Raw genomic sequence first — 14,272 nt, forward strand, 5'->3', positions numbered from 1 at the left:
GATTTCTAATAGCGACTTCACTGCCCATTAATAAGGAAAAGAATAGGCTTTATGAGTTATGATTTATTTATATAATGGAATATTTAAAGTATTTAATGATTTATTATTTTGGAACGTATTTTATGATACTATCAAATAAAATATGGTAGACTCAGAATTTAACAGTAATTTTGTACAATTGGTGTAACATGGTTAATTAAGTTTTGTTCTCTTTGTTTATGTGCATGCATATTTTCTGACTTTATAGATTGCACAATTATTTTCATAATTTAAAAACAATAAAGCATTTTTCAATACAGCCTTCTTTATATCTGTCACAATTGGTGACTACTGCTCTAAGAGAACTATTTTTTCTTGGTGAGAGTAAATTAGGGGAGACATGAACCTTGCCAAAATGGGGAGAACTAGATGGTAGGCATTTGTGGAAACCACCTCTCAGCCCAGTTCTATACCAGATCATAGGGTTGACACTGCAATTAAGACTATTTTTTTGTGGAGAATGGCATCAATGCTGACTGTGGTAGGCTGAAAAGATGCCGTGTCCCCTCTCCAACATATCCACGTCAAATTCTTGGTATCTGTAAATGTTACCTTATTCGGAAAAAGTTTTACCTTTCAAGATTTAATTAAGGATCTTGAGAAGAGGTTATCCTGGGTTATCGGGGTGGGCCCTACATCTAATGGTGAGTATCTTTATAAAAGATACATAGAGTAGAATAGACCTGCAGAGGAGAGGTCTGTGTGAAGATGAATGCAGAGATTGGAGAGATGTGGCCATAAGGCACACAATAGGGAATGTCAGCAGCCACCAGAACTGGGAAAAGGCAAATAATAGAATCCACCTAGAGCCTTTGGAGGGCGCATGGCCCTGCAGACATCTTGATTTCAGACACCACCTCCAGAAGTGGGAGAGCATAAGTTTCTGTTATAAGCCACCCAGTTTGTGGTAAGTTATTATGGTAGCCACCAAAACAAATACATTGGTCAACAGGCAGGAACTCAGTCTGGAATATGCACTCAGGGAGTGGTGTCCGAGCTCTAAATGGTGGAGATTAAACCAAAGAGGGGGTGGCTTAGGTCTTTGTCACACTATCATTGACTCTTTGGGAAGAAGTAAACCAGTGTGGGAATGCCCTGCTGGCTGAAGTCACGCCATCAAGAGACAAGCAGTCCCACAGAGCCAGAGCTGGCAGAGAGCAGCCCCCTCAGCGGAACTGAGAGTGCTCCCAACTTGACAAGACCGACGTGCACGCATAGGGATTTCTAGAGGGAAAGTAATCTTCCCTAGGAAAATGGTTGTTCATGTGTTCCAAAGAACCTGGGAGATAGTGGCCCTTATATTCCTGCGATTTGCAAGACACAACTTTTGTTTACTTTTTTTTCTTTCTTCACATCCTCATTCTTTTTTTTGTAATTTTTTTTTTAAAGATTGGCACCTGAGCTAACATCTGTTGCCAATCTTCTCTTTTCCGCCTCCTTCTTCTCCCCAAAGCCCCCCAGTACATAGTTGTATGTCCTAGTTGTGGGTCTTTCTAGTTGTGGCATGTGGGACACCACCTCAGCATGGCCTGATGAGTGGTGCCACGTCTGAGCCCAGGATCTGAACTGGTGAAACCCTGGGCCGCCGAAGCAGAGCACGTGAACTTAACCACTAGGCCATGAGGCCAGTCCCACACATCTTTATTCTTATGCATGGTGGCCAGAGTCGACTGGAGGCGTCTCAAAAGAAAGTTTTACCCGTGATTCTGAGGGGTGTGTGTGTGTGTGTGTGCGTGTGTGTAAGGGGAGTGATAATTAGAGTCAAGGGATTTCCAACAACCCAACAACCACAAATCAGTGCAATAGGTACCAGTCTCCCAAACCAGGATTGCCAGACAGAGTAGATCTATTTATTTTGTGTATATCAACTTTATTTCAACCATAAATCCCCATCCCTCTGGACTGTGAGATATTTAACATCAGTCATTCTTAAGCATCCTTCTCTTTCTTTCTCATCCATAGTACTGGAATAGGGCCGAGTTTCCAGAATCTTCTGTAATGTCACATGTCAAGCATGTTCGTTCATCAGCTATGTTCTCCCACCCCTCTGTTGTTGTTGAGAACTTCCCTGCCCCAGCCTGAATAATCTCTTCAGGTTTGCGGGCTCCCTCATGCTTTCACATGTTGTTCAGAGCACCAGGCTCCTTGGCGAGGGTAAGAAATGCAGAGTGTTTCCCCTCTGAAGTATACCCAGCATTAGGGCAAGATTTCCATTCTCTGGAACCCACAGACCTCTTTTTTACTTCCTCAGTCTTTGAAAGACTCTTTTCAGTAATTAAAATCTTTCCCTCTCTTTGCCTGGAGGTACATCCCTCACACCTCTCTTTCTCAGATGCTTAATATAATGTGCTCCGTGGTTTTCGACTTTTGGAAAGAAAACGCAGGAACGCTCTCTGCCCCATGTCACACTTCAATTAAGACAAGACAACCCAGAGCCTGTGGCCTGCTTGAATGAAGCAAATGAGAGAGAAAAGTTAATGGGGGGGAATAAACTAAGCAATCTTAAAAATTTACCATGTCACATTGTCTCAGCTCCTTTGTGCCAGAATTTACAACAAACGTTTGCTAAAACATCCTGGACAAAAGGGCCACTGTGGACTTCAACCTCAAACCGATTTCTGCAGTTACCTTGCAATGGTCATTCCAACTCAGGGGGAAGAAGGGAAGAGAAGATAAAGGTCTTGGAAAGACTGAAGAATTGCTTATTAACACTGTAAATTTGAAATACAGATCTGAGTTAACTTCCTCATCTTCCCAGCCTTTTTGGTCTCTTTTCTTAGACATACTCATGTGTGTACCAGTTCATCGCCAGTAGTCTAGTGGAACTGAGTGTGAGCAGAAAGGCAATGAAAATGCATTTGTATAATACTGCTCGTTGTCCCCTATTAGGGGGCCGTTTGTGAATGTCAGGGAATCTCAATGTAGCTTGTCTTCCAGTGATCTGGAGAGAGCTTTCCTTAGGTAGAGATGCTAGGTCCATTTAGCTTCCAAGGAGAAAGTATGCTCTGTGACAATGACATTTTTAAAGCTCTGTGCTTAGCAGAACTTGACGCCGTCGTTCCACACTTACCCCCCATTCAGTTACAGTCATGTGCTGCATAATGATGCTTCGACAGACTGTGTATATGGCAGCGGTCCCATAAGATAAGTACCATGTAGCCTAGGTGTGAGGTAGGCTATACCATCTAGGTTTGTGTAAGTCCATTCTATGATGTTCGCACAATGACGAAATTGCCTAACGATGCAGTTCTCAGAATGTATCCCTGTTGTTAAGTGACGCATGGCTGTATATACTCAATGACAAAAACCTGAGGGACAGTGAGATGCTGCCAAAATGCAAAGAAGCTATTCCCTTCTCTGGTCTAGCACTCTTGCTGTGCAATCCACCTGGATATAATGCCGTCAAACCCTGGAGAGGCGCCATTTCAATTCCCTTTATTGGTCTTAGAGTGTAGTCACCTAAAGGAATGGACCAAATGTGACGTTTTTCATCAGCTAATGTCTTCTGGGGCAACTAGTCTCATTTTCTTCAACTTTCTTTAGCATTTAGGAAAATATTGGGTCGCCTTGATCAAACATATAGCCTCAACTACCATCTTTTTTGCTCATTTCTTCCCAATTTACATCTCCAGGTAAAACTTTTCTCACGAGGGTCAGCAGTTTACTTGAAATTTCTACCCGGAGTCAAGGCTTCTCAGAGCAACATATCACAAACTTCCCACATTAACTAATTTCTCCCCAAATGGCCCACTCCCCTTGTTTTTTTCAGTTTGGCTAATGCAGCACCATCCACTTAACACTCTAAGCAGAAGATGGGCCGCAAACTTCTACTCCAACCCCATTTTTCTTTACTCTTTTTTAGTAGGTTTGTGTTCATACCAGAGTTTTTTCAAAGCTTTTTGTTCAACAGTTTACAATAAGAATTATATCACATCACATACACACACACACGTCTGAAATAAAAGTTTCACGAAAGAATAATAACCTTTACTTTGTGTGATATACACTAATAATTTACTATTCTGTTTGTCCTATTCTACTTCTCTTTTTGTAAATGCCTGTTGTGCTCCACTAAATTGATTTCACAACCCACTAATGGGTTGCAACCTGCAGTTTGAAAAACACAGCCAAATGGAAGCACAGAAAATGAGCTCCCTAAGGAAATAAATGTCAACCCTTCGTTAACATCCATAGTGCATGGGAGATACCAAATTACTGCTACTTGAACTTCACATAATAATCCTTATGCCTTGATTTTATTTGTTATTAATACGCCTCCTTGTCTGGCCTTCCCCAATTTTTGAATGTCCATATCCTACACATATTTCCAGACCCAAATGGTATCCCTTCCATAAGCCTGCCATCGCTAGGTGAATTGGAAATGACTGGGAAGTGATTGCTTTCTCATGTGAAATTCGTGTGATGTTGCTCCCACCTCTCCATCCACAGAGCACTGTCCACAGCCTGAAAGGTTCATAGGCAGAAATATGATGGGTTCCTCTGTGTGTCCTTAATAGCTTCTAGTAGAGTGCTTTATGAGTGTCAGTGCTGAAAAGAAAGTGTTAATAGGATTGGAAAACTAATCACATCTGGTTCCAATGTAGCAAAATAAGCCAATATGAGTGTTTTGAGCTTGTTTTATCACAGACTGCTAACTCTAAGAGCACTAGCTATCCAAATTTGGGTCACACATGATACTAAGCGTGAGTAGGATGAGTACAAGTCTATTGCTATTATTGGCAAAATCCCTAGAAAAATTAGAAAGATTCCTCAAAACATTGCTTATAAATTCATTCTTCATATAAGAGGTCATATTCAAAGTGAAAAAAATAACAGGAAATGGGACACGGTAATAAAATCAGATAGCTGAGATACAAATACACATATATGTATGTATAATTATATTTGTGTGTGTGTATGTGTATATATACATATATATAATTTGAGTTACCCCTCCTCCTATTATTAACATGTTCATCACACATCGAATACATAATTGAGTGCATGGGTCTTTAGAATTCTTTGTTTGCATAGCATCTAAAATAAGTTGAAAAAAAAAAAATAAAAATCTTTAAAAAAAAAAAAAAAGAGGGGCTGGCCCCGTGGCTGAGTGGTTGAGTTCGCGCGCTCCGCTGCAGGCGGCCCAGTGTTTCGTTGGTTCGAATCCTGGGTGCGGACATGGCACTGCTCGTCAGACCACGCTGAGGCAGCGTCCCACATGCCACAACCAGAAGGACCCACAACGAAGAATAGACAACTATGTACTGGGGGGCTTTGGGGAGAAAAAGGAAAAAAAAAAAAGAAAAAAAAATAAAAATCTTTAAAATAAGTTGAAAAAGCAGTATGTTTTCTCACTCAATACAAATATTGGCATCTAAAACTTTTCATAAGTTTAAATAGTTTCAAAAGATAGAATTCTGGTAGATTTTCATAGATAAATGGTTATGTCACACTTTAAATACATCCAAGGAAATCTAAATACCTTAATAATTTGAAGCTCATTAACACACTTTGAAAAATATGCAAACACACTTTTTAAAAACATTCAATGATTTTTACATCATCTTTCTTTGTCCTTGAACTCCTACTTTTACTCTTTCTCCACAAAGTGTTATCCTAATGTAATATAGTTATATATTTGAAAATCCTTTATTACTCACTCTATGATATATATTGACAACAAAATATGCATATATGGTATGTATACATATATAAAAATATTTTAATATGTTTAGTTTCTTGTGAAAATAACTATCAAAACATTTTTTCTGGATTGGGATATCATTACGTTATTGTTTGTACCCAATTGATTTGTAAGCAGCAAAATTAGATTACAAATTCTGACAATTTACTAAAGATAAATGAAATTTTATTGAAATTGCATTTCTTGATAAGAGAAATCATGCCCAGACTTTTTCCATGCGTTAATGAAAGAGAAAGGGATATGCTGGCAAGAACTAGTCTTTTTGGAAGCCAGCATATTGTTTTTTTAAAATATGAAGTAGAAATTATTAAACCTTTTATAGAATGAAATAAAATGACAATTGACTGTAATTCATATAAATATTTGATGATATATTCTTAAAAATTAGGTTTTAATAACTCCTTGAATAACACAGACAATATGAAATATATGACATAAAATTTTTATCTGAGATTTTATCCAGTGTCTTGAAAAATTTGGTAGTCCCATAAAATACTCTGGTTACAGTTAAAAGCTTCAATCACCTACCTACTCAGCTAGCCTGTTTGAAAGGAGCTTCGGTTTCCAGCTCTTGACTTGCCCTAAGGATAAATATTGAGCATTGCTAAAGGAAATTGCTCACATTTTGATATGTGAAAAACCAAAGGCCATTTTTAGCATTCCATTTTTCTTACTGATGCTCTCTTTCTTTGATTCTCTTGGGCTACTTTGACAATTGCTAAGGAATGAAAGAATTCGAATCCTCATAGTGGGTTTATGAGTTTAAGGTAGCTGGATTATAATCATTAGAGGAGGTTTCCCCAGGCTTGCCACTTAAAGAGTTTCATCCCTCAGGACATTGGACCACACTAAGTTTGGGGGTGGTTGAGGTGAACGCCTTTCTTTTATAGGGTAGAAGACCTGATGGACATTCAAGTGAGTACTCAGGCAAATTAGTTTTCTAAAAGAGGCTACATGGAAGATGAATATCTAGAAATCGATTTCCTGAGATCCATCCATAATCACATACTCGCTGTAAAGCCCTTATGTTCCCCATGAATTTCCAGGGAACGTGACTTCAAACCAAACAATTTTTCTTGGGGATGAAGAATTGTTCTGAGTAATCCCTTCTTTACTCTTTTAGGGAGTGGGGGACAATTCTGAAAAATTTTATTTATGCCCTAGATTAATAGTTCTTAACCTAATATGTTCTCCTGGAACTCCAAGAAGATCTATGAACCCATATAATTATGTTTTTATGTGTATGTGTCTGCTTTTTGGGGGGGGTATGGGATCACAGCTTTTATTAGATACCAAAGTAAAGTGTGAATTTAAAAGTTAAATTTTAAATTCACAATTTTAAAGAAAAATTTTAAAGTTACTACATTAGCATTCCCACCTTGATTCCTGTGGAATCTCTAAAACTACATAACAAAAAAGCAAACAAAAAGAAAGAAAGTAAAATGAAAGAGAGTAGTGGATCAATGTATCAATATTTAAAAATTAAATGTGAGCCGAGTAGGAGAAGCAAAATATTAAGAACAAAGTTACATGACAGAGTCTAAATTTGAAAGTCTTTCCTGAAGGAAGAGGATGCTGGAATTCCACATGGGGAGTTTCAAACAGGAATATGTCTTGAAGGATGCACATATACCTACAACATTTAAATATTTTTCTTCAAGGCAATTTCCTGGCTCCTTCTCTGGAAAATCCCCAAACCCTCTGTAGAAGAAGTAATAATGATAATGCCAATAGCTATGTTTAATGACCCACTACTATATTTCATGCACTTCACAGGCAAAGACTCCCCTCCCAGATGCCTACAGCTTTTTAAGGAATGGGACTAATATGGTTCAGAGACTTAGAGTAAGTTGCCCAAAGGCATATGGCCAGCAAGTGGCAGACCTGAGCGTGAAGCCCACATATGTCTGACACTCTGCTCCATCCCACCTTATTTTGGTGGGATGACTACATTGGACAAAACAGCCACCATTTCCAGAGAACACAGTCATAAATATCATTCAAACCTTTCAAATGTCACTTGAAAAAAATGGAAACCTGGACCAAAAGAACCAGGAAGTAGCCATGAGTGTCCGCCATGACCCACCTTGCCTGAGCAGTGCTGTGCTTTCTCTGTGTACTTATCATTAGGTTGCGCTGTCCTTCCATATTTCCTTGGCTTCTTGTACCTGTCAAGCATCCTCTGAATCAAAGGGGCTTTCTTACATTGACTCACTTATTTCAACATGACTGCTGAGTCTCTAAAGAAGATATATTTGACACGAATGAGATTTTTCCTCCCCAGGTCTCTCTCCCACGTTGAGTTATGCCTCACATTCATTCCTCCCTCTGCCACAGTATATTATATCTCCCCAATTTCTCATTTGTTGTTTTAGACATTTCTAACTGGAGTGTCCAGTCTCTTAAGCTTGTCATCTTGTTTGTTTTCTTCTTGTCTTCAAGCTCTGTGGGATTTTACCTCTTAGAAGCTCAGTCCATTGGCTCGTGGGATTCTAATGGCACACATGATCAAAGCAATTGGCATTCAAATGATTCCAAAAACTTCCTAACCTTTCCTCTTCTGAAGTTAAAATAATGAGTGGAAATCAGTTAGAAGCAGATGTTTTATTTGCATTTTCATTTGTAGCAGCTTAAACTAGTTTGTCTAGGTCATCCATTTAAATGGGAATTATTCTCAATGAAAGCAAATTTAGCTTTGATAAGGTAAGCAATACCCAAGATGCTATCTGATGGGTATCCTCTGAATTCTCGGTTCACGACATTTTCAGTTTAGAAATTAGGCCACAAAGTATTGGCTAAAACCTGTTTTAAATAGTCCAATTGGGTTTTAGTCAGAAAAGCTTTACTTGAGGGACTTCGCCTTTTATTTATTTTTGTGCTCCATGTCACATACGTGGAGATTTAAAATGCTAATCAGAAGCTTAGTATTTACACAGATCATACAGTTGCTATTTGATACAAGCATTGAAGGTCTCTTGTGAAAAGGGGTACCTCCTATCTAAATGCTCATCTCCTGCAGGACGGGAGCCACACCTGATTCATATCCATTTCAATTGCATTTTGCCCAATGTCTGATATTTATTAGAACAGAGATGCTTATGGGCTGAGTGAACAGATGCAGCCTCCCTTCCATAAACTAGCATAATATTCCTGACATACTGTCCACTGGGTATGTACTTTTCTTGTAACGGAGACTCATATGTACCTGGCTTTCCCCTCCCTCTGTGGTATTTCATTGGCTGGCCCAGATTTTGGCTCATTTTGTCACCAGGAAACAGATATCAGTTGGCCGGCGGGTTCAGGGACTGTAGTTGCAGATGCCTCTACTTTTTAAAACTCAGCCTCCCCTCTGGGGTAATTGAATCCTCAGAGCTCCAATCCGGTCTGAGATCCTTGGAAGGCGGGATGCGGAGGGAGGCTGCAGAGCGTGTAGCTGGGCGTAGATCAATGGGAGCCGAAGTCTCCATCTTCATGAAGGTAGACTCAAGAAGCTGAGGTGATTTCTAGCAGCAAGTCCAGGGGAACCAGGGAGAGGGCAAAAAAAGATTCTCAATGAAGCTTTGCCTCAGAGGACCAAAAAAGGATAAGCCGGCTGCTTCAGAGGCCAAGGTAGAGACCAACCCAGAAGTGATAAGATACAGGGAGGTAGCCTTTTATGGTGAGAACTGGGACCTCTCGGGGAGCCAGCTGGGATGACGTTGAACTGCTGAAGTCTCTCGGGGAGATGAGGGCTGACGCTGAATCTCAGCGCTATGAGTTTCAAAGACGTAGTGGGCAAAAATGAAGAAAACAAAACCAGCAGTAACCGCTACAATCCACCACACGTGCATAATTGCAACTCAAAAGCTGCGAGCAATTTCTGTTGTTTTAGACTTGGATACATGAGTTTACCATTGGGGAGCTGTCGCTCCTATAAAAACCGCCTAAGTGAGCTATTGAGTTTGACAAACACAAAGCCAAACTCTTTTCCTGAGATGAAGACGTGGCTGGCAGGGCTTCAAAAAAAAAAGCTTCAGAGTAAAAAAGGGAAGATTTTCTGTGGAAGAGCCAGGGTCACCCAGAGGCCAAGCAGCTGCTTCTGGAGAAGAACAGGGAGGGCTGGAGGGGTGGAGCAGGCACTGTCTTCCATCCACTCCTCCGCTGTGTTTGGAGCCCTTTGGTTTAAGGGTGGAGAGAGAAGCCAGCAGCTGTTTGCCTCAGTGACGTTTTAAGACTCTGTGTTCTAAAGGAGCTACTTCAGCCCCGTAAGAAAATATGGCTCAGGCTTGGTTAGAAGGTCAGTCACCCCGTCTGGACCCCTCAACCCGACCTGGGTCTCCCACCTCAAGAATTCTTTATGTGTCCCACTCCTAGCATAAACACTGGGCTTGGTACTCTTGTTGGCACCGTTAGCACAAGGGTGATGCTCTTTCATGCAGCAGCTTGGGTAATGGGTGGTGACACACAGACACTCGCTCAGGAAAAAAAAAGAGCATAGTGTGGACCTTGTGAGTGCAGCTGATAGTGTGAGCTCCTGTGAGGGACCCTTTTGGGAACTCTCAGACCTTGTGAAAGGGGTTGAAACGGAAGTAATAATAGCAATGCAAAACAGTAATACTAACAATAGGATTAAATGGAGTAATGCATTCAAAGAACTTAGCAGCATGCTTAAAAAAAGTTAACTCTTATTAATAAACTTGTGCTTCTAAAAGAATTTAAAATGATGTAAATAGAAGTTAAGTACTACTGCAAAGTTAAAAGCAAAGATTCCATGGAATAAGTTTGCTAAATAATGTGCTATAGTCAACACAGCAACTGTCAAAAGTCTGCCTTTATTGAAATAGATCTTGAGAAACAAGTTTGTAATTTGCTGGTAAGAATTATACATAACTATGAGATACAGTATTTGAGATAAAAAGTTCAGCTCTTTGGGAATCTAAGTGATTCCTACACCATTTTTTCCTCCTGCTCTGAACAGCTCACTTATCTGGCATCGCTCTCTCTCCGGGGACCCTCCCAAATATTTTTTTGGTTAGTGTCCCCAAGTCATCCTTCTGCCCTGATTTCAAGGTCAAAGAATGTCTCTGATTCCAATTTTGTGGGTCCTTGGCTCCAAAAATAACCTTTGTAATTTTGTAGTTAATGAATTATTAATTTTCTTACTTCTTCTAGATGCTTTTGTTTGCTTCTTTTTTTCTATGATGCCTATAGTGAAAAGTTACCCATTGTACCTGGATTCTTTTAGCTATGTTATTTTTGTTATTATAACCACTCCTGCTATTAATATTGCATTCTGTTTTAGAAGTCAACTCTAGGCAAAATTAGACCAAAATGGGCCTTTGTCTGGTTCCCTTCTGACTTCTTTCAGTCATAACACTGCTTATGCTGCTGAGACTTTGGACCTGGACGTGGAGAGAAGTTCACATGTCTGTACAGCTATTGAAAAGATTGCAGGAGACATACCTTTAAGGGGAGAAAAATGAGGCTAGTGTACAAAACGAAGGTCATCTGTGTGTACAGTTTTGTTCTGGCTTTTTCTCCTAAAAATCTGACACGACTATTTCCAAATGTAGACAAATCTTAGACATCATGGTTTTAATACCCAAAATGTATTCCATTGTATGGATAGACCAGAGATTCCTTTATCGTTCTTGATTTCAAAGTTTAATTCATTTGTATTACCATTGGGATTGATGTTTACTTTTTTCTGCATTCTGCTTTACTTTTACAAAATGGTATGCAAAAAATGCTATAACGTATCAATTAATTGCACAAACACCACTTGATACTGATGGCAATACAGTCATGGGACGCGTTTTGGTCAATGATGGACCACACATATGACAGTGGTCCCATAAGATAAGCACCGTATAGCCTAGGTGTGTAGTAGGCCACAACATCTAGGTTTATGTAAGTGCACCCTATGATGTTCACACAATGACGAAATCGCCTAACGATGCTTTCTCAGAACTCATCCCCGTTTTTGAGTGACGCATGACTGTATTGCTGAGATTGAACTATTAGTTGGGCAAGTAGAAACGTGTGTTTAAGAGTTTGTATCTAAAATTCCAAACAGACAGCAAATTTAGCTTAGAGGGCTGATGATTTATGTGTGTAAGTACACTTTTTAGAAAGATACATGCACACAATTTGGAGAATGCCTGAATGCCAGTAAGAACCAAGTAGAATAATGCGAAAAATACATTAAAAAATCAGACCTACTTTTCAACAATAAAATCAGTCCCTTGGAATTCTAAATATTACTTCAAATAAATGAACAAACATAATTTTAGGTAAACATTACTTTTGAAAATTAATTTTTACTGCTTTGATAAATGTCAAACTGTTTCAGAATTTAAAGAAATAATGGATAGATTCTAGAACATTCATGGCTATATTAAATTAATTTAATTTAAATTAATTTTCTAAAATTGCAAGCTCTCTTGGAATTGGACAACCTTAAGAACATGTAAATCTAACTTTCATACAGATATATTTTTAGGAACCAATTTTAAAAGAAAGTAGGGGGTAGATTTTGATGATTCTTTTGATCTGACCATCATTTCAGCTTTGTAATAGCTTAAAATATTTTCTTATAGCATTGCTTAATGCTAAAAGTTAATACTGAGTAAGACTGGAGTTGGCAATCATCTTTGCTTTGATTTAAAATTGTATGGAAACGTTGTCTTTTGGCTTGAGATAAATCTTCATTTGTCAGAAAATACTTTCTTCTCTGAGTTATATTAAGAAATGTTATTAATCAAGGGAGCTCTATTTTTTCAGATATGTGCTTTCTAATAACCAGGTTGTATGATTTCTGCTGAGCTGTGATTGGAGTCACTCGGTTTTGATTTCTGGAGTCTTAACAGATCTACCAGACAGTGACACCCAGGCCCTTGTATCTAAGCAGTGTATAGACTCACTAACAGAAAAACACATTCAAGATATGGTTTTACTTAAGGAGTTTACGGTATTCTGGAACCACCTGGCCCTCAAGTGCTCACTGTGATGCGCCACCACAGCCCACGCTCCTTGACGGGTCCAGACTCTGCACATTACTCATTTCCTTTCTTACTTCAGGTCTTGCCATAAGTCCACTCTTTCCCTCATCCAACAAGAGCCTCTTGAGAGAGCTGGTGTGCTCTGTGCAAGAAGGAGACACAGGCAGAGTCAGACAAAACAGTGAGAAGCTGTTTGACGAGACACCAAAGAGTTGAACTGTGTTCGCGGTACAGCAATGCTTTTCCTGAAATGTGTGGCAGGAATGAAACTGGAAGGAGCTCAGAGAAGTGATGCTCAGGCCAAGGAAAGCCATTTAGCGGGGACTTTGCCTGGGAGAGAGGCTTTGATCAAAGTTCTGGAGAATGGATTCTGTGGGGACGTTGGTAGTTTTTGGGCTCTTTGGCACCCAATCCCTTTTCTTATTAGTGCCCTGTCACTGCCTTGGTGGACTCCCTTCTTGAGCCTCCTCTTCCATTGGAATGCTAATTTCAGACACCTCTTCTCATTGCTGCATCCCACTGCTAGAGCCAATGGATCTCCTCCCACCTCACCTTGACTGGGTGCAGTCAGGGGATCAGCCCACCACTTAAGTCTCACCAAACACATGTGTGGTCTGTGGGCTCTGACTGTGGAGTTAATGCCCAAAGACAGGGGCCACTGGTGGTCAGATAGGTTGCAGCTGTGGCGGGGTGTGCAGACTGGATCGATCGGTCTTGAGGTGTGGCTCTGGGGCCTCGGAAGATCCCTGGAGCCCCTCTCATTTTGCATGACTAGCTTCCCAGCTCCTCATCATTGTGAGAGCCACTCATAACCTTTCTTTTGGAGCTTGATAGAGCCAGAGGAAGCTTTTGTTGTTTGCAACCAGGAACCCTGACTGACACAAACTATTTTGATGAACACAGAGCAGGGAGAAGAACATTCCAGGTGAAGGAAGTAGCACAAAGCCAGCAAAGGCTTAGAGACAGCATGACATCTACCTGGCTCAGTGGAGAGAGAGCAAAAGAAAGGGACCGTCCCTGTCTGAGGAGGGAGCTAAATGTCACAGCAAGAAGGGGAAGATGGAACTAAAGTTTACTGATTGACAATTGCATGCCAGTCACATTTCCATAAATTATCTTAGTTAATCCAGAAGGTCTTGTGAGGCTCAGAGGGTGAAGAAAGATAGGGAGTTTAGGATTTATCTTTACTCCTCAAGAAGCCCTAGCAGGAATTTCAGGGGCTATAGTGGGCCAGTGGGAGAGATTTTTTTTTGGGCCAGAGGGACCCTTTCACCCTGTTCCTCAAAGCAGTCTATAGAACTACTTTCTTGACACATATGTCTGTTTTACCCATGAAGTGACATGCGGACTATATAGCATATGATTGTAAATGCCTGGTTGTATAAGCCTGGTGATTATTTATTTAGTACAAACAGACAAATGGCTTTAAGCACTTTCACCCACGTGTTAAGCACATACATTTGACTGGAGTTTCTTTGTACCCCAAGGTAGATAATTTACTACATCCTGTCTATTGTCTTCAACTGGGTTTCGCAAAGAGAACGTTATG

Source organism: Equus caballus, chromosome 1 (genome assembly GCF_041296265.1).
Source record: "Equus caballus isolate H_3958 breed thoroughbred chromosome 1, TB-T2T, whole genome shotgun sequence".
NCBI lineage: Eukaryota > Metazoa > Chordata > Mammalia > Perissodactyla > Equidae > Equus > Equus caballus.